General features: G+C 43.2%; 1 non-coding gene across 1 annotated transcript; it reads right to left on the bottom strand.

Annotated features, from left to right (window-relative positions):
- Positions 1–1,910: 1,910 nt before the first annotated feature.
- TRNAE-CUC (transfer RNA glutamic acid (anticodon CUC)) lies at positions 1,911–1,982 on the bottom strand. Its single transcript has one exon. It is a non-coding gene; the product is annotated as a tRNA-Glu (tRNA).
- Between the last annotated feature and the right edge of the window lie 19,509 nt (positions 1,983–21,491).

Genomic DNA, 21,491 nt, shown 5'->3' with positions numbered 1-21,491 from the left:
CAAACCATGCAAATGTTCTTGAGGTTGTTTTGAAAGACTTACTGATGTGAAACTCAGTACTTTAATCATTATTCAAAACCTTGAATCCCATTATGATTTTCCAGTCATTGAAGGATGGAGTCTAAGCATTGCACAGGTAGGAATTAAGAAAAGCTCTGTGGGAAGAGGTTTTTCACAGCCTTGGGTGAATATTACTCATACTTGCACATTCTTCTTTCCACACGTCAAAGGTCTGATGAGACAAAGAGCTGTGCCTTGGATGGTTTTGAAATCCATCAATCTCCACTGGTCCTGAAAGGACCCCACTGAGGAAAGGTTTTTTGCCCACGCAAATATCACAGCACTTAGAGGGGCCCATGCCTTCAGGTACATAACACTGTGTTTCCAAAGAACATTTCCCTGAGGTAAGAAGAAAAGTACAGCTATCCCACATTGCATGAAGTCTACTCCTTTGCAGGTGTCCTGGTTTGAAAAGGAAGTGAGTTTTTTGGGAGTTTGGTGGTCAAACCAATAGGTGCTCAGATTTGAATATTGGCACCTGGTGTGGCCACTGAGGACATGGATATGCCTCTGAGAACACAGGGGTTTAAAAGCAGAGAACTCTCAGGAAAACTCTCTTGGTTCTGGTGAAAGAGGTCGGACCTCCCCTGCCCAGCTGCGGGCTGGGCGGGGAAAGGGAAGCCACACGGCTGGATGAGGTAGGCTGGAGCCTTGGACAGAGAAGGGAGGTGAAGGCCCCTGCAGGATGGAAGGGTGGAGGAGCACTGAGAGGCATCGGGCAGCCCCCCCAGAAAGGGAGAGAGAGCCTGTGCCTGTGCTTGTGCCACCTTGAAATTTGATATCATGTGCGGGCAGCACATGAAGGAGAAGGGGGGGTGCAGCGAGGGTGCAGCACGAAGGTACCTGGCAGGGTAGCATGGGAATTCTGGACAGGCAGAGCCTGAGATTTTAACCCTTTTCTTGGATGATGGAAACCTTACAAATGCTGATCCTCCTAGAGCTGAATGAGAAGAGAGATAGAGATGAGATAAGAGGAAATGGCCCTCTTATCGAGAGAAGTTGAGAAGAATCTTAGGTGGGAGGAGATGATGGAGTGGCCTTTGGTTGGACTTTTCTTGTATAGCCATGGACAGAACCGTTTTTCCTGTGACACAAAGACTGCATAGTGGGAGGCAATGGCTTGGAGCCAAGAGAGTTCAGTGTTGTTATGTGAAGGAGTGCATAAACAGAGACGACGGGTGAGGAGGGTGGTGGTGCCCTCTGTCTTCAGTGAAGCAGAAGAAGATCTCTATTCTCGAGACCCCTTGGCCGCAGGGGGTGAATTTGGGGGAGACAAGTGTCCCGAAAGTGAGAGACTGTGCCTTTTTGGAACTGGGCAAAGCATCCTTAAAAGGGGAACGCTAGAAGCAGCTCTGGTCCATGGGCAGTGGTGAGAGCACTGGACATGGAAGGAAGAGGTCACGATGGCAAACGTTCTCAAGGCGGTGCCACGTGTGACATGGAAACACAAGAGATCTCAACTGTGTTTCCTGGGGAAGCCTATGGCACAAGAGGGACTCTTCTCTTCTTGATTAACTGAGAATTGATTATCTGAAGGGTGGTGATGGACTGAGAGTTGGTGATCTTAGTGAGGGGTGGTAACTGAATTGAGAATCCAAGGTTTTGTCCTACTGTGATGTATTGGAAATTTGGTGGGGAGAGAAGGAATGTCTTTGGGGGGTTTTCATTCTGAGTTCTGTGTGTGTTTCTTTTTACATCTAGTTGTAGGTTAATAAAGTTTCTTTTTCTTTATTTCGAAGTTGGACCCTGCTTTGCTCTATTCCTGGTCACATCTCACAGCAGACAATAGGGAAAATATATTTTCATGGGGGCACTGGCATTGCACCAGCATCAAACCATGACATTTTTGGTTCCCTGACCGGGAATCGAACCCGGGCCGCGGCGGTGAGAGCGCCGAATCCTAACCACTAGACCACCAGGGAGAACAATTGCCTTCTCTTTTTCCAAAACAAAAGCATAATTCAAAATTATTACATTATTACCAAGAATGAGTAGGACAAACAGGACACTTTTTAAAAATTACCATTCAAGTGAGGTTTAAATCCAGACTCGTCTATTAGCTTATAGATTATTTCCATTTATGAATATAAACAATATTCTTGCCTTCCTTCCCTAACACCAGCGACTCACATGTTGGGGGTTTTTTCTATAAACCAATAGCACATATCACAAAATAAAGTAAATTTTTGTATTGTGAGGCTATGTAGTTCATGTACAAATTATGCTTTTGCCATTTTTCTTTTAAACATGACATTTTTGCTCCTGGTTTCTTTCTTTTCTCAGATATTTCATGGCAATTGATTTTTTTTTTCAGTTGGAAACAAATTGAAATACAAAGCAGACCTTTTTCTTTCTAAATTGCACAGCCAGTTTGGATCAGAAAGAATAAAGGACTCTTCACAACATTACTTTAGTAGGTCTTGCTGGGAGGAGAAAATGTGTCTAACGATGAATACTTAAAGAGATTTCATTAAAGCTTGCCATCAATTCCTTGCCTTAAATGTTACAGGTTGTGAAAGTACAGAGGATACAGCTACTAAAGCCCACCCTGCACAATTAAACACTATGGCTGGATCTCAGATACCTGGCAGCACTCCAGGATGAGTTTGTGCTGATGACAGTCAGCGCTGGCAAGGGCTGGACCCAGACATGGACCTGGACCCAGAACCAGACCCAGACCCATCACAGTGCCGTGGGTGGCCAGTGCTCATGGGGTGAGCAGTGGGCAGACACCCTGTGCCTTTCCCCACAACCCCACCCAGAGTTATGGCTCTAAACAGGTCACTAAATATTTCTGCTGCAGCTTCCCCAGCTCTTGCCTTTTCACCAAATGCTTTCAACAATATGTGAAGAGGTACAGATGGGCCCAGCCCAGCAGAATTGGTGAGACGACTCACAACCAGAGACCTTGCAGCCTCTGAGTATTGTGCTGGTATGGCAGCACAGCAAACGGCATCCAAAACAGCCCTGGGCCACACAGCCAGCACAATTTCCCTATTTGCTGACCAGCATCAGGGACATACAATCATTTTTCTCGGTGTGAATTCTTAATATTTTCTGTGGAAACCCCATCTGCTAAGGTTCAGGCAAACCCAGAGGAACTTCCTCCCCACAGATCCCCAGGGCTTTAACATGCATTGGTGGCCAGAAGCCAAGTACATTTTGGGGAGTAGCAGCAAACAGCTGCTTTTCAGGCTCTTCACAACACAGTTTTAAGACTTGTTTCATGCAGTTATTACTAGCATGATCCAAGCTCAGCTTCCAACCTTGGCATGAGCAGGACCTATTAGCCTGTCTTCCTAAGGAAACATTATGCACAGTGATCATTAATATTTTTTAACCCACTGGCCAGCTTCAATCAAATTTGGCAGCCACGCAGCAGTCTTGGAGACCTCATGTTCCTACAAGGTTCATGAACCATATGTGTGTCTGGGACAGTGGAGATGGAAGGAAAAGCAGGCCAACCTGTATGAGACCTCAGAGAGCCCAGTGAGACTGAGATGCTGTGGATGACCCTCTCCAGGAAAGCTTCTCAATGTTTTTCCATCTGCATGGACACAGGAGTGTCCAGAGGAAAAGCAGATTTCAGTATTTCCAGCATAATTTTTTTACAGCAGTATCATGAACTTACACTTTGTGTCCAATGTCTCCCTGTTGGAACCAGCCCTTGCTGCGAGGTGAAAACAGAATTAATTTTGCGAATGTCAGAAGCCTCTCAGAGGGTTTCTCTGGTGCCAGCTGCAGTTGCTTCCCCATGGTTGGAGGGACAGCCACATCCAGCCAGGCAGTGAGGAAAATGAGGAAACTATTGCTCTCTGCTTGAAAACGTGCCTTTGTTCAAAGCAGTGTTTTTGCCATGAGTACACGTGCCTGCAGGGAGCTTCCTTCAGGGACTCGGCTGTAAAATGAGGCCACAAGGGCAGGCACAGACGGACTGCAAAGTCCCCCGGCTGTTTCTTTGAATGGCTGCCTTAACAAGGAGGTACAACGACAGCCTGTGCTCAGAGACTTCAAAAACCAGCCAGCAGTAGCTTCCTCACTAGGCCTTTTTTTTGTTTGTTTTTTTTTTTTTTTTTAATTCTAAACTGCACATTTTAAAACAGAAGATTAACATGTCTCCTGTAATAGCAGCAGTTTTGCTTCAGTGCCTCAGCAGAAGGCAGCTAAAGAGGACAAGCTGAATCTGGACAGGAGGAATTTGCAATGAGCAGTCCTTCCTCAGGACTGGCCTCAGCACAGATCACAGAAAGCTGTGCTTCTTCACTGATCCAGGCTAAAGCAACCTAATTAAAGATGCCAGAAGTTATTTCTAGTAACAAAGCAAACAAACACTCTTCTGAATGATTAGCATTTTTCAGACTCATTAAGAAATAAAAATAAAAAAATCCTTATCCCGTTCTTTTGGTTCAGTGCTGCAATGTTTCCCTAAGGCACAGGCCAGCTAAAAAGAGAGGCTCTGAGAGATGTGCAAAGATAGCACCATTGTCAACCAAAGAAACCTCCTTCAATTATTCAGAGCATCTGCTGTTCTCGAATTTCTCATTCTTAGAGCTCCAGCTAAGTGGTGCATTTGGCAGTTGTTCTTATTAACTCACAGGACAGCACAAGTAAGGAACATATGTATTCACAAGATAATTAATGCTCAAAGTGAATATTGTGGTAAGAAGTTTCCATACACATTTGCAAACTATCTGCCAAATACATATTTTTGAAGAGTAGGGAACTTCATTTGGAAAAGGTGAATGCAATCCTACGTGGACAGGAAACAAAATTGTCTATTTTTATACTTCATTAACAGCCAGAAAATTGACCAAAATACTCACAAAGAAGCAAGCATTGAAAACCAGTGAACACAGCCCACAGTCAACTGACAACCAAGAAAATCAGTCTTACTGACATCTACCGGTAATATTTTGCATCTGAAAGGCACACTGGAGTTGATTTCATGGCAAAACAATATTTAGGAAGGTAGTTGTGAGAGCTTTGTGTCTCTACTGCCGTGCTATGAGTTAGAAAAATTCAAACAGACCTTGTTATCTCCATGGCTAAACTAAGATACTGAAATGGCATGAACTTCACACAGAGTTGACAGACAGCATGCTCATTTTATCATATTAATACTTCTGGGGTGTATTCCTAATGGCATTCTAATTCCAAGATCCCTTTCACAAAATATCACCGTGATGGGAAGAGAGGATGCTTCATTTGGCTGGCCGACCCAGCCCATCCTCCCAAGCCATTGCATCTCCTCAGGAGTGATTAGACACTACAGTTGACTGAACCAAAGAAATCCCCTCTGTTTCCCCAGTTGTCACAGATACACTGCCCTTTCTTGTGTCTCTGCTGGCAGTATTTCTTTCCAAGTTGGCAGCTGAAAGGGAGCCTGAATAAATCAGCTAGAAGTGGCTGGATCTCCATATATATGGTCTGTCAGGGAAGGCAAGCAAACTACCTCCAGTAAAACCACGGTGAGATGGTGAATAATACACCCCAGCAACCTGCAGTAAGGCTCTATATACATTTATATACATGTATGTGTATGTATATATACATACACACATATATACATCAGTGATGTGCACGGTTTCTAACCAGACAAAGGAGTGGGCAGGTTCAGAGTGTTGTCTGCACTGTGATTTCACAAATCACTGATCTGGTTATGTTTTTTTCAATCAGATTTTTTTTATATATTCCTTCAGCTGGTCAAAAAAACCCCCAAAAGAGTGGGTATTATTGTGCATTTTTCCTTATTCCCTTTTCACCGCACGAACCATCCCGTCTTCAAACTCTCTTAGAAAAGTAGAAAAGTGCTCAGCCGCGTTAGGCAGGGGCCCTTTCACAGCAACCCGTCCCGACGAGGATCCCGCAGCTGCAGGGCTGAAGGTGCCACAGAGCCATGGCCGTGCCCTCAGCAGCCAGGCCCCGAGCCCTGGGCCTGGGGAGGGCAGGTGGGCTCAGCCCGGCCCAGGGTCTCTCTCCACGGCCGTGGGATGGGTGCAGGCTCTGAGGGCAAAGGCAAAGGGGTGGGAAGGGGTGCGCGGGGAGCTGAGACGCGACACTTACTGCAGAACTGCCTCCGCCTGACCCCGCAGCGCCAGAGCCGCGTCCGCACCCAGTGCAGGCACGGGGACAGGTCCATGGCTCCGGGGGCCGCCCGTCCCCGGGACCACCGGGCACGGCCCACTCCCCGCCTGGCAAACCTGCGGCAGCCCCCGGCCAGCCTCCGGGCCGCCGGCAGGATGCGGCGGGCGGCCGCCGAGGCCCTGCCGTCCCTTTGTCGCCATGCCATGTTTTATGCATGAAGGTAATTTCATCCCGATTCTCCGCACCCGGTGTCTACGTGAGCTCCTGCGACGTGGAGGAGCCGCGGCACCGGCACCAGTCCCTGGGGAGAGCGAGCTCCGGGGGAGGCAAGGGGCAAGCGTCCCCCCAAGGCTGGGGAAGGCGCCCTGGCAGGAACGGGGCCTTTCCCAGAAGTTTACACGTGTAAGTCTGCAGGTGCTGTGCTGCGGGCACCCTGGAACCAGGAGAGATCCATAGATATTAGGGAGCCCTGTAGAAATCCATGTGCACTCTGGTCACAACATCATGGCCCGCGTTTGAAACGTCAGCCCTATTGCTGCCTTCTGAGGAAACAGGAGCATGTAGGCAACACAGCTTCGCATGTCAGTGTCAGTGCTGCACTGGTAGGGGTGATCAGCATTTGTCACAATCTAATTTCACTTTTGCTATATACAAAATACAATTCCCAAAGTAATTCCCAGAGTGATTCCCAGAGTGACTCTCACAACACTGTCACTGCTGCCTGAGGCACACGTTTTGTAACATAACTAAAAGTCGTCTTCTCTGATGAGTTCATGCCACCATACAACTTCACAGAATAATCTGAGTCTGAAGGGATCCACAAGGACCATCAAGTCCAACTCCTGGCCTTGCACAGGACCATCCCCAAGAGTCACACAAGGTCCCTGATAGTATTGCCTAAGCACTTCTTGAACTCTGTCAGGTTTTGTGCTGTGACCATTTACCTTGGGAGCCTGTTCCAGTGCCCAGCCACCATCTGGGGGAAAAATCTTTTCTCAAAATCCTGCCTAAACCTCCCCTGACACAGCTTCAGTCCATTACCCCAGATCCTGTCACAGAGGAGAGATCAGTGCCTGCTGCTCCTCTTCCCCTCATGAAGAAGCCATACACTGCAATGAGGTCTGTCCAGAATCCCCTCTTCAGGCTGAACAGACCAAGTGACCTCTGTTCCTCCTCATATGACTTCTTCTCAAGGCCTTTTACCATCTTCATTTTGCTCCTTTGGATGTGCTCTAACAGTTTAATATTTTATATTGTGGCACCCAGAACTGCCCCCAACACTTGAAGTGAGGCTGCCCCAGTGCAGAGCAGAGCAGGACAATCCTCTCCCTTGCCTGGCTGGTGATGCTGGGCCTGATGCCCCCAGGACAGGCTTGGCCTTTCTGGCTGCCAGGGCACTGCTGACTCATGCACAACTTCCCATTAACCAGAACTCCCAGGTCCCTTTCTACAGCACTGCTTTCCAACATCTCATTCCCCAGTCTGTACATGCATTTGGCAATTTAGGCCCTGCTCTCAAACCTTTAAGCTTTGCCTCAACAAATACATTTGTAGGGTTTACTTTAAATGTTCCCTATATCACAAGAAAGAGTTTACTCCCCCCCCCCCCCACATACTGCACACCTTTTACCAGGCAAGCAGCCAACAAAGGCAAGAGCAAATCTAAGATGTGGGTCTGGAGTACATAGGCTGTGTTGTAAATGTATAGGCTGTATCCTAGCCAGGATTCCAGAAGCTTTTCCCTTGCTACATACAGCTGAGATCACTGAAGGCTTGACTCGAGGACAGCAAGGCCTGCCACATGCACCAGTGTAACTGGAGAGTGGTGGATGGCCAGGTTTCAGATTTCCCTGCCATTTGAAGCTCACAGCAGGGTCATCCAAAGGGCCATCGTTGATTTTTTGCCCTTGACATAGGCAGGTAAATCTTGTGCTCTCATTGTAATGATAGGTAAAACCCAGCAGATGAATTTGAGCTTTGTTTTAAAGCTCTTTTGATTAATCCTGATCCAGACTAAATGTAGCATTTTGAATCCTCATGGGGAATATGAAAAACTCAGTGTTATTTGCCCCTGAAGATTACATTAAACCCCAGGAACGAACCCATAACTCATCCACACTGGGAATTCACACTGGATTCTGCATGACAACCCCAAGCAGCCTAGAGATTTACAACTAAACCCACAAATCACTGTCAAATCAAGATATGAAATTCCACAGACACTCATTACATTTTGCCAAGCAACAGTCATGTCAGACTATTCATTTGGAGCTGATCAGAAATGAAAAGGAATGGATGGTGCAGAAACACTTTGAAAAATATGAAGAATCCACACTGAGTATTGTGTCACTGTGCATTTGGAGACTGGTCAGAGTGATTTGGTCACATACTGTGGTGGGCAACACTGCTGGCATAACAGGGAGCAGCTGACCCAGGTTACATTCCCCAGAGACTTGCTTCCAGTATTTCAATGGGCACCATCACCATTTCTATCAAGAAAGACTCATCCAATGATGCTTGAGTGAGCTGAAATTGTGGCTGTCTGTACCAGAGTGAAAGGGATTCCTGGGTCACCATGTCCAGCTTCAGCTACTTTGACAATCCCAGCATATTTCCAGGCCTTTAATAAATTATATCTCAGAATTAGGCTTCCTGTCCTCTTTTACTTGAGGAAGAAGGAAATAGGAGTGCAGGGGACTTTAGGTGGTGAAAATTCACTTCTTGATTAGAATTCAGCACAGCTGTGATCTCAGTGTCACCAGTTACTTGCATTGATGCTGATGCACATAATTTGCAGCAATAAATGAGATATAACAGCAGGAATGTGTGGGCTGGAAATAGAAATTAGACCTGAAGTGAGAAAGGTATGACAGCTTTGGTGTGTTTTATGCTTTAATACTGCTTATAATTGTCCTTTTAGAACTGCACAGGCAAATAGAATAATGTAAGAGATGGGCTAGGTAGGATTCAATTTTGCTTGTTTAAGGAAAATACATTACAATGACAAGTATATTTGTGCTGATGATAGCTTGTTTTCTTCAGTATTTGATGTTTGTCTGTCTTCCTCTTTTTTTTTTTTTTTAAACACAAACTCACCTAAGCTTAGAACTGGCTATTTGTAGACGTATTTTACCTTAGAGTAGGTAGAAGTCCTAATTTTTACACTTGGTTGGTTCCAATTCAGTATTATTTTTTCATAACATCCTGCATGATTTGCGTGCAGTCCTCTGGCACCAGAGTGCAAAGGAGAGATTCAGAAAAGCTTAATTATGCACATCATTTTTGACACCACCACCCCTTCAATTTTCCTCCTGTAAATGAATGATGACATGTCAGAATCACAAGGCAGGGCACTCAGCATGTGTGTCTTTCTGCATTTTCCTTTAAAACCTTGGTGGAGAGGAGGAGACATGCAGTTGCACAGAAGAAATGGGAGCTGTTGAGCTGGTTTGCACCCAGTCATGGTGTTCCTGTAACTCCAACCTACAAGAAAAACCTTGGCAACAGCTAATGAAGGCATCAGCCAACAAAGGCAACATCTTTTAGTCATTACAGAGTTCCTAAGGTTAAATATAACTGCTCAATCTGATGCTTGCCATTGACCTCTCAGTGCAATGTGGTTGTCTAGCAGCTGCTGCTGTTCCTCTGGAAAGACAGGGACCTCCTGCAGATCATGACAACCACAAACTCCTGCCTCAAGCCCTGACATGTGGCTCCACTATTTTCTTCCTTAACATGGTGCTGGTAAACAAACACAGTGCATGAAACCTTTTCCTCAGCAGAAGGGATCTGTTGTGTGGCTATACTCCTCCCAACACTCTAAAAGACTTTGAGGTGCTCTGACTGCAATGTAAGCAAGAACTTTTCAAGATAGCAAACCATAACCCTGCTAAATGTTAGAGCATTTTACTTTGGCATGTCAAACTTCTTTTTTGTTTTGCCCTGGTTTTCAATCTTGTTTAATACTTGAAAGAAGTGATGAAGTGATGTTAGTGGATGTCAAGAGTACACAATACACTCTGGGATGGAATGAGGAGCATTTCAGAGAAAGCTTCCACTTAAGCCCCTCACTTATTGTGCTTCAGTGCAATGATTCAGTTAGCTAAATCCCTGGCTAATAGGGTTTATAAATACTGCAAGGGGGGAGCCGGGGGAAGGCAGGATCGCTGGCTCGGGATACAACCCTGGCCGCTCAGATGCCATACTGCAGTGCAGTGCTGTGCTCTTCTTGTGCCACCTACTGACCAGTTCCTCCTGGCTTTCGGTTCGGAAACTGAACATTTTCCAGTTTATTTTTAAATGCAAGTATTTGATGTTGGATTTTGCCCACGCAATTAATGGCTGGTGAATGCAGTCAGTCTTCATGTCTTGATAATATCCTCTAATTTAGAGCTGAGCCACCCTATCCTGCACTAGCTGGCTCAGTGTAAGGAGGATGGGATGGGGTGGTCTGTGTTATCCACCATGTCAGGTCCAACAGTGCTTTCTCTCTTGAAATATGTTATATCTTGCTGAAATCATTACAGCTGCCCAGATGTTCAAAATCAGAAGCTACCTGGAGAGTTTGCCCTCTGTCTGTAGGTGCTTTCTGCGACATGGCTGAGCTCTGGCAAGGCATTGACCTCTCATTCCCATATCAGGGAGTGGGATTGAAATGCAGCCTTCAGGTCCTCACCCATGCTCTGGGTGTTAACAGAGAATCACTTTTCTTTTGGCTCTCCAACCCTCTGAAATTTGGAGCTACCCTGCAGAATTAAGATAATACTTTCAATGATTTTTTTATTAAAAATGAAGGCAATGGCTAAATGGATGTGTATTTAGCTGTAGGTTAGGTTTAGATGTAGGTTTAGCTGTACAACTGCCCATTTGCAATTATCTTGGGTAGATGGTGTGGACCTAACATTGTGAGTTGTTCTGCCAGAGGTGAAATGGGGGCTTAAACAATTGTAGTAGGCTTGGTATTGGTATTGCTCTGCAAATGTTTGTGATAGCCACTGTCTTCCTCAGTCTGGCTGTGACAGTTAACCTTCTAAAGGCTTCATGTTGAAAAGAGTGATTCCAGCCCTCATCAAGAGCTGACTGAAACCTGTAAGGAGTAGCACATTGATATGTCAAGGCTGGGATTGGGAATCTTGTATGACTGTGGCATTAATAAGTAATTTCTCCACAACAGTACCATCAGAGGACTGTGCAGGCTGTAGTATTTGCCCTCAGTGGAGGTGGTTGTTGTTCTAGAGCTTCTCACAAGGAAAAGTGTGATCAGAATGACACTTTTTTCTACATATGATTTTAAATGACCACTTTGCTCTGGGCCCAAATCAGCCTTGACCAGGCCAAGGCATGATGCTGGAGAAATTGCTTCCAGCTGCAGTTATTTCCTCCCACTTGTGCTCTCCTCCAGCTGCACATTTCAGTGGGGCCATGACATCAATGTGTATTATAAAAAATATGTGGAAAACAAGCTTTCGGTTTTCTTCATTGCTAAATGGGCTGACTGCCTCTTGCAGCTCTATATTAAATGAGAAGATATGGCAGGCTTATTCACCCTATAATAAAAGCATGATGTAAATTTCATATACTCCATATACTCTTTAAAGGGTAGACCATGGATAGACAGAGACCATGGTAGACAGAGAGACCATGGATAAATTTTGTGTTTGGGGACGCAATATTTTCTTTCTAATTATTTAAAGCTCAGTATGTGATCTTAATTAATGCTTTCTTCTTCTTTTCTTCTCAATTTTGCTTGTTGGCCTGCAGGCAATTTCTTCTAAAATTAATTGGATTAATCATTCCAGAAATCTCAACTGGATGATCCCATATATATTAAATATTTTTAGAAACAATTTCAAAGGTTGGCAAGCATTTGGATTTTGTTGCCAATAAATTTGGCACACCACTGTACACAGAGAAGTTTTTTTCATGTAGCTATAAGAGATTTCCTGTTCTGTGCTCAACTATCCTGCAGGACCTGCCACAATGCATAAAACATGTAGGATTTAGAAATCATCTAATGCTTCCCATGTGCATACACAGATTTGAGTAAGAAACACTGCAGGAAGCTCACCTCTGGAAAAAAAGAAAAGCTTTCAAACTAGGTTGCTGGCCCAGAATAACGGTGGGAGGCGTGACAGTCATACCTCTTGAAATATTTATCTTAGCTTTTACTCATCAAACAGAAAATACAGCTGCACCACTTATGGGTCAATAAATAAATACTGTACTTCAGGCAAAATTCTGTTGTTTCCTTAATCTTTTCCTAAACTTCCTTTTTTTCCACTTTTCAGTGGAAAAAAACTTTTCCACAGAAAGTTACCCAGAGCAGTGAAACCCGTTCCATTAAGCCAGGCTTCCAGGCTGTGTATCCTTTCACAGGTGTGAGAGCTAAACCAGCTGCAAAACCCTTCCAGATGGATAAACCCACGGTCTACAGGACTGTGTTTCTGCAAAGAAGGAGGCCTAAAATAGGAGTTGCTGTGAGAGTGGGGTTCAAATGGAAGCTCCCAGTATGACTTTACTGTAGTCTTCCTCCTTGGAAAGGTGCACCCAAACGGAACACCAGAAAGTACATGGCAAAGTTTTGTCTGTTAAACACCTTTGGAACACTTTATTAGAATGCTTTTATTAGATAAATAGGTCTCCTCTAAAGCCCTCTTAATTAAGAATAGGTATGATTTTAAGTGATATCCATTCCCAAATTTATTGAGCTGCTTTCAGTCTTTTCCTTTGAAACCTGCTCCCTTACTTACTCTTTTAAAGTATCATTTTTGATAGCCTTGCTAATCAACTTGCCTGTTAATTTCATCTCAAATTTCCTAGGTTTAGCTGTACTCTTTATTTTTGTAACTATTTCTTCTCCTCTTACTCCTTTTAAATATATACTGATTGCTTACACATTGCTGTTTTCTTCAGCCCTGACTATATTTTATTATTCTGCATTTTTCTCTTTAAAGTTACCTTTTGGCAATTATGACTCCAGTATCAAACACAACACTACAGGAACTTCACAGGCCAGAAATTTATGTCTTTCTTTTTCAGAGTTATGCTCTTGCAAGCACCATGGTATATAGTCCCATATCAGGGACTATGAGGGAAGCTCACACCCCATTTGCATTTCAGTCTTCGCAATTGACTTTCTATAAGTAAATTTATTTCCTCGGATTCAGATTTCATATATATATAATGGTGATTATTTCTATGCTTCCAGAAATTTTAATAATATTCCATAGATAAGGAGGGGTTAATTATTCCCTATAATTATAACATACTTGGTTACCTTAAACCAGAGAAAGAGGTGGCACTTAGTCTAATATTTTTAAAGATGAGTGATTATTTACCTCTCATTAGTCCTTAAGATAATTTGTCTGTTTTAATAATCCTGTCAGAAGGTGCTGCTCACCCCTTGGAATGGACATAAACTAAGAATCACCACCTCTTGTGGCTAATATTACATGGAGTCCCAGTGCAGTCATTTGCCTTCATGATTTCTGCCTTTATAAATCTGATAGAGACCCTAATGGCATGACTCAAAGCTTAAGAAAATCTAAACCTGTATTCTAACCTATTGTATTCTCAAACTGAGCTTGCACAAGAGACCAGGTAGCAGGCAAATGGGTTCAAATTACTCCATAGCTCGACAGAAACTTTTTCTTCCACTGGCTCATGACCCAGATGCTTTTACTAACTGACTGCCTTAGAAAAGCATGTCTGATTAAACATTTCTGGGTATTGTTTCTGCCCCACCCTGCTCCCCTCTGAAACAAATGACTGTATAAAAATAATCTTTTAGGCTTATTGCAGAGAATCAAAGACTTGAACTCGGTGCACTGCTGTGAAGGCACATCAGTGGTCATCCAGAAAATACAAACAAATCATTGAGTCTGAAAAATCATGTTTCAAAAGTAGTTTGCCCCAATCCACAGGCACATTCTTTTCCTTCTGAAATTCTGAAACCTTCAGGCTTCAAAAGCTGAAACTTGAAAATTGTGTTCCAGATATTTGTAATAAAATTACAAAAAGAGGCATCCCACGGCCTTCAGCAGCGTGATAGCACTTGCATCATTATGTAAATAAACTGTGAATTAGGCTTGAGTTTCCCTTCAAAATGAAGTTCTTGATCACGGCTTTATGGACAGCTTTCTGGTCTGAGTCTTGGTTTGACATGTCACACAGCTTGCTCAGAGAATGATAGAAAAATTAGGATTTAAAGGGGCTTCTGGAGGGTGCTTGATCTAACTCCATGTTCATATTGGTTCAAATTACATTCTTCAGGGTCCTTTCCAGCTGTGCTTTGAAAGGTTTGTGTATCTTGGAATGATATGTGATGTCCAAAAGGGCTCCTGCCACAAGCTAAATATTCATGCAAAGCATATCATCCAAACTGGGAAGTCCAGAACAAACATTGCCCTTTGCTTAGGAAAGAGGTTTGGATGAGTCTTTCAGCTCTTAAGTTCATAAAGGATCATTAAAAGCTGACCTTAAAGCCCAAAAAGAAACAGAGCTCAAAAATGGGTTTGTCTGACTTCATTTGTTGCATGGATTAAAGTATCTGATATTGTCACTGTGGACAAGTGGCCATTTACATCATTATAATGGTCACACATGGAAAAGTCAGTGATTTCTTTCCCCTGGGCATCTTTAAGAGATGACTGTTGTACTTTGGGAGAAGTTATGCCCTCTGCATGGGCAAAACAGACTGAGCTTGAGTCAGGTAACACTTTCATTGCCAGCCTCTGGACTATCCCAGTGAACTTTCCAAGAGCAGGAAGATGATTTGCATTGTCTTCCTCACTCTCTTTTTTTTTTTTTTACTTGGGCAAAGCTTTCAGCCAATACCTGAAGAAGTTAGACATACCCTCTCTGTCATCTCTGCTCAAAATTCACTTTTCCCATGCTGAAGGTACAAATCATTCTCATGTGACATCACTTAAACTCAATGGATGAGCAGAAATGCCTGTTTTCCCTCTTTTGCTCTTGTCTTCCCAGCACACATAATCAGCTGTAACCCATTTTGCCTACCTGATACTTCTTGTCCACTATGTAGACACAGAGGGCATTACCTTTTAATATTTGTTAGTACAAAGCCCAGTACACTGAGTTCCTAGGAGTTGGTGCAATTTAAACAATAAAAATAAATAGCCACATAGGAAGAAATGCCAGGTTGGAGTGAGGGGTGTTTCAAGCCCATTACACTTCCATTTCCTTGAACTAAAAGGGTTTTGAGCCATGTTTTTTGCTAGTAGTAGGACAATAAAGAAACCAATGATTTAAAGAGAATCTCAAAGGTCATTTGTTAAGCTTTATGGTGGAAGCAGAAACAATATGCTGAAGCCAAAACTCATCCACTCCCTAGATTAGGATGGCACTCTCACACATTTCTTCTGCTCCCTAGGCTAAGGTCTGCCCTGCAAAGGTCTGACAAGGGGCTAGGGGACCAGAGCTAATAGTCTCAGAAAAGTCTGCTGGGAGATCACCCTACTCCTGCTTGGCCAGTTCTTGCAAATGGTTTTATGGAGAAAAATTGTTCCTGAAATTCCTGCAAAGGACTAGGAGTGAAGTATCCCAGTGAGATGACCCTCGAGCTAACTTCTCCTGAAGGACAGTCAGGCTGGAGTACAAAACTGTGTCTGGCTGCTAGGTGAGCAAAGCCTCCAAAGCTATTTTCTCTCCCTGGGAGACAGAAAATTAAATTGTTCTTAACCATATAAAAACATAAATGAAAAAGCCCAAACCCATATTTATACTGATATTTCTTTGGCTCCTCAGAGAAATTATAGTTAAAGAAACTTTGTCTTATAGGCAATGGACAGATGATTCAAAATGTAATAGGATTATTTTGATTTTGGCACTTTGCAGCCACAAGGTGTCATTCCTCACTCACGAGAAGAACCAGTGGCTGCTATACTGCTCTCAAGCAGAGCTAAAGTAAAGTTTATGGCTCCTCCAGGAGCAAGAGCAGTTAGGGAAAAAGAGAATGAAAAGCCAGTAAATGCAAAGGACAAGCTTAAAACTCAACTGCAAAATCTTCCCTTTCATCTTGTGAGGAGATCACATACATGCTTTGTAATATTAGATACACAGCTCTTCTGAATAGCTAATGAATGAAATAAAAACTGAATTTCATTGTTATTTTCATGCAGTATTTCAGTTTTTATGAGATATATTAAAAAGTTGCAGTCTCCTCAACGTGTTTCTATTTAATGAAGATCTGAAAAAGATCAGCAAAACACAAGAAGCTTTAGAGACACATCCAGAAACACTTAACACTTCAGAATAACAAGTGGCAGAAAAAAAAAAAACAGTGACAAAAAAGGCAAAGTCAGGCTTTCAAAAAGCTCAGCATTTACACATCCGTTAAATAGCCAGATTTTCCCACTGTGCTTCAGTAATGAAACACCTTCTTGCCAACTGATGCTTTATAAACAGCATTTTTGTCCTCAGAAATCCTAGCAGAAATTCAGCAGTCCAGCTGAAACATAGCAAAGACATTTTTCCCTTTTACCCTAGCTAATGGACACTGAATTCCCTCTGGGTTCCCTGGGTGAACTCCATGTGCTCTGAGTGGTGGTTCAGCATTCAAGTACCAACACTGAGTGCTAGCAGGAGAGAATAGCACTGATTTGCCAAAGAGGAAAAATACAAATTACATGGCACATGTAATTTAGTGGCATTCTGAACTGTCTCTTTCAGTGCTGCTATATTTTTTTCCCCTGTAAGATTGTGTCTGAATATGCATGAATTTATGTTCCATGGTGTCATATTAGGGAGGAGGAAGGCATTTTGGTCTTCCTTTTGGGATTTCTTACATATTTGGAAAAAGCTGTAAAGGGGAGAATTTTTTTTTTTCTGTCCAGTCCTCAGCAAGGTAGTCTTTTAGTGCATTCACACTCTGAAAATTAATTAAAGATGGTGTGTTTTCACTTGAGTAGGTATCTCCAGATCTTAGTCTTAAGTGCTTTTCCTGCCTCTTAGCACCCCTCTTGCAGCACTGGCCGCCATCAACTCTGATGGCTTCATCGCCGTGGGTTCCCCCATGTGTCAGAGCCACCAGGTAGAGCAAGCTGTCACTTAGAGCGTCAGCTGGTGGCCACTCGGTCACACAGGCGCAGCCGGAGCCGGGAACTTGTCAGCACGACCCTTGATTACTAGCGTCATTCCGGCTTAAGGTGGAAGAAAGCCAGCTCAGCTGCTAGAGACTTGACTGAGCTGGCAGCTCAAGGAAACACTTTCTCTTTCAAATCAAGCCTATTTCATGGGGAAATCATTGGTACACAGGAAAACATTGCAAGCTCTGTGAAAGGTCTCTAGGGAGAAGCTGCACTTCACAAGGGAATTAACGTAAACTAGGCGGGTCATCCAAGGGAATGAGAAGCAAATGATAATTTAATGCCCTTGGAAAAAAAGAGAAGGAGGATCGTAAGTCTGGTGAAGCAGGAAGTTGCTTCAGGAGAGATTACTTTGTGTAAGTACTACAGGGAACTCAAAAGACTTCACTGGGCAGCTTCCATCCCCTGGGGTGAGCATCTCCTGCTGTCTCACAGCTCAGCAGCTTTGGCACATTCTGCACTCAGAGCACTGGCATGTGCTGCATTAAATACATCGGCAGATATTGCATCTCCCTAAACTAACTGGTGTCTGCTGTGTGCTCATCTCCAGGCTTGTCCCTTGTGCAGCAAGGACATCTGGCACATTTTCCCTAACAAAAAAAGCAAAAGTTTTATGGCTGAACATCCTTGTTTTGGAAATAACAGCTTTGCGGGGGCCTAATTCCTTTGCTGGGAAAGGAAATGAGTCGATTGGGTGTGTGCAGCTGGGAAGAGTGAGGAGGAGTGAAGTCTTTGTGTTTGTGGCAGTTTTTTCCCTCTTTTTGCTGAATCACAGATGAATACTTAAATCCAACAGTACAGGACAACATGGGACAAAATCTGAGGATCACTCTTAGGTGCAGGTAGAGCATAAAAAAGGTCTGCCAAAGGTCTGATTGTATTTGTGTTCACCCGGAGATGATGACAACACACATTTTACTGTTTATTAAAGAATATTAATTTCAGATGCTGTCTGATGTAAAACTGGAAATAGATACAGTTACTCCCAAGGTAGCAGTAATAAAGTAAAGGTTCACAGAGCTCCTAGTTTCCTGGGAAATGTGCCTACAACATTGCCCTTGGAAAGGAGTAGTCAGCCTGATTTGTGTCAGACTGTTTGTGCTCAGCAAGGGGCAAAAGGGCTATACTCCTCATCAGGAACCCTTCAAAACTCCCTGGAGAGGCATGAAGCAATTGTGGCTGGCACATGGATTAGAAGAATGCTGGATCTCCTCAGCAGTTTCAAAATATTAGTGGATTTTTTTTCTGTTGTGCACCTCTGCCCCAAAGGAATGGGCTTCTCTTTCTCAAACCCTGTCCTTTGGGTGTTCTGCTATTGCTGCTGCAGATCTCAGGAGTCTTGCTGATTTCTCTGCCAGGGCTCTGACAGTGCTAAGGTGAATGCTGAATTAGCTCTTCAACTTCTATTTTCACCCCAAACCACAGTTTTATACCTCGGTTTCCTCCCAGCCCTATCTGCAAATATTGCAGTATGCATATTTTACTGCATACTCATTATATAGCATATTTTTAACCAGGTTGTTTCCATCTCTAGTTCCGCTTACTTTGGTTTCAACTTATTCCAAGTGCTACAATTAAAAGAAAGGTAAGAAAACTCCTATATCCATATAGTCTGTTTGCAGCACAAGGAGCATCAATGCCAGCTTTATGTGTCCTTGAACTGAGCTGGTCAGCTGGGCTCTGCTCCAGAGCCTGGGGACATTGGCAGGGTCAGCACAGCCCCTCTGTCTCCTGCCAGGCTCATTTCAGGTCCTATCACCCATCAGAAACACAACCATGCTCACTGAACAATTTAATGCAAGTTTTCTGAGAAAGATTTTCAGCTTCTGCTACACTGAATGCAAATGAGTGTGTGTAACACTGACCAAGGTTTCCTGTTATGAAGCTACCTGGGAATAAGAGAACTCACTTGTCTACCCAGATAAGTTCAGCTGTATAGGAGACTGAATAAAGCCATGCCATGAATACAGAAATAGATTATATGTTCTCTGGTTACATATAAACCCAGATTCTTGCCACTTTCAAAAAGCCTACAGCAACATTTCATTTAGCTAAAAACTATTTTAAAGGTAGAAAAACAATGCCAGGAGCCTCTGTGTGAATATCAAAATGAAGAGTGAAGAGACTTTCTTAAGAGTAGGCCAAAAAAAAAAAAAAAAAAGAAAAAGCAAACAAGTAACCAAAGTAATCAACCAGGCTGGTGGTAGACTATGGTCCTGTCTTGGAAAGAATTTTAGCTGCCTGTGTCACTTGGTGTCTCACCAAGCAAACCCTCTCTTCCTTCTGTGCCAACTGAGACAGCAGCCTAGCTGTTTGAAATCAGAGACCAATGGAATTTTCCAAAGCACAAAATTTAATGGGTTGTTACAAAACAAAAATAATTTTTGACCTCTTGCTGAAGAATGGGGGACTAATGCTTTCTATCAGCAGAGAGCTGTTAATGTGTTGAAAAGATGACGCTGATTCCTTGATGGAGGCACGAATGAATTAGAATGAGGGAAGGAAAATTGTCATCTTGTACTGAGCACCTCATAATTTTGCTGTCAGATGAAGAGCTAAGATTACTGCCAGCAGCAGATAATACACAGTGAAAGGAACCAAAAGCATCAAGTTGCAGGGGGGGAAAAAAAAAAAAGTGTGTGTGCAGTGAGGCAGGGAAGGAAGAAAGGGTAATAAAAACCTGTTCTGAACACTACATTAACCACTTAGGGGCAGACTGAAGGCTGCTAAATGGATCCTTTCTGTTGAAATGAAGAACAGCTTGTCCCTGACACTGCTTTGTTTTACTGCACATACTCATAATAAGCCAATATATTCTTTATTTTTGAGAAATGGTGTTACAGAAAAAGACAGCCAAGGTTGGTGACTGGGAAAAATGCTCCCAGAAATCTTTAACAAAATTCATTATTCCCCTGTGGAGGTAACCAGTAATTATTTTCAGAGATCATTTAAGCACTTGAACTTGATGAGAACTGGTGCTCCTATGCCAAAAGCAAACTTCAGGCTGATTGTGAAATTAGTTGTTCTTGTTGTACTAGTTTGTTATGTAAATTGTCCAGAGGGGTAACAGAAATAATACCATTTGACCTATACTGTTGACAGAAAAACACAGTTTGTAAACTGTGAATATTACAGTCAGTCATACAGTTTTCTATTTGCAATCTTTATGTCCTGCCTTAAATAATGTGATCTTGTTTCTGCTCCCCTGACTGGGAGGCATCTGTAATTGAGATCAAAATGTGGGCTGGAGATTAGAAACTGCAGATAGTTATTCATAAACTTGTGCTTTGCAGATCACTGATTACATTCTGAAGACCTATGCAGATAATTCTTTCCTAATAGCAAATACATTCAGTTAGTGTGCGGTCTTTCCAATGGTGATTTGAGATCAGAGAAATAGCAGAGTTGTCTAAAGCATTCACAGCAAGTTAAATGATGATCTGTGAATTTTCTGGAGCATCTGCTCTTTACAAATGTGATCTCAATATCATGATATACTGATTTGTTTTTGATATGGATCTCCTCACCTGGATTTCAGTACAGCCCTGCAAAGAGTTGTAACAGCCTAGTCTGTGTGTCAGCCCTGGTGGGCAGCTCAGCCCCACACAGCTGCTTGCTCACTCCTACCATGGGCTGGGGAGAGAATAGGAGGGGCAAAGTGAGAAAATGCATGGGTTGAGATAAACACAGTTTAATAAGTAAAAAGGGAAGGAAACTAAAAAAGAAACAAAAAGCCCCCAGAAACCCATATGCATGTACACTAAAGCAATAACAAGAAAAAAAAAACCTCACAAGAAAGACAACTGATGCAAGAAATAGCAATTGCTGTCCTTGAGCCAACTAGTGCCTGGCCAGTCCCCAGCTTTTATTGCTGACCATTATGTTGTATGGTATGGGATGTCCCTTTTGTCACAGAGGTCAGCTCTGCCCCATGTCTGTCCCCTCCAAACCTCCTGCCCACCCCCCAGCCCACTCACTGGTGCATCAATGTGAGAAGCAAAAGCAGCTTTGACACTGTGTAAGCACTGCTCAGCAGTAGCTGACACATACCCATGTTATTATCAACACAATTTTCATCAAAACCCTAAAAGATAGCACCATATAGGCTGCTGCCAAGAAAATTAACTCTGCCCCAGCCAAAACCAGTACAAACCAGTCAAGTGACTATGAAATGTGGTAATAGGGTGAGCAGAAATGTCTTGGGCTGTTTTTGCTAATGGCATTCCAAGGAACTTCAAGGCA

The sequence above is a fragment of the Agelaius tricolor genome, unplaced genomic scaffold (assembly GCF_023055355.1).
Source record: "Agelaius tricolor isolate 1412-34295 unplaced genomic scaffold, bAgeTri1.0.p SCAF_2, whole genome shotgun sequence".
NCBI lineage: Eukaryota > Metazoa > Chordata > Aves > Passeriformes > Icteridae > Agelaius > Agelaius tricolor.
This window is presented reverse-complemented; position numbering and strand designations above follow the sequence as displayed.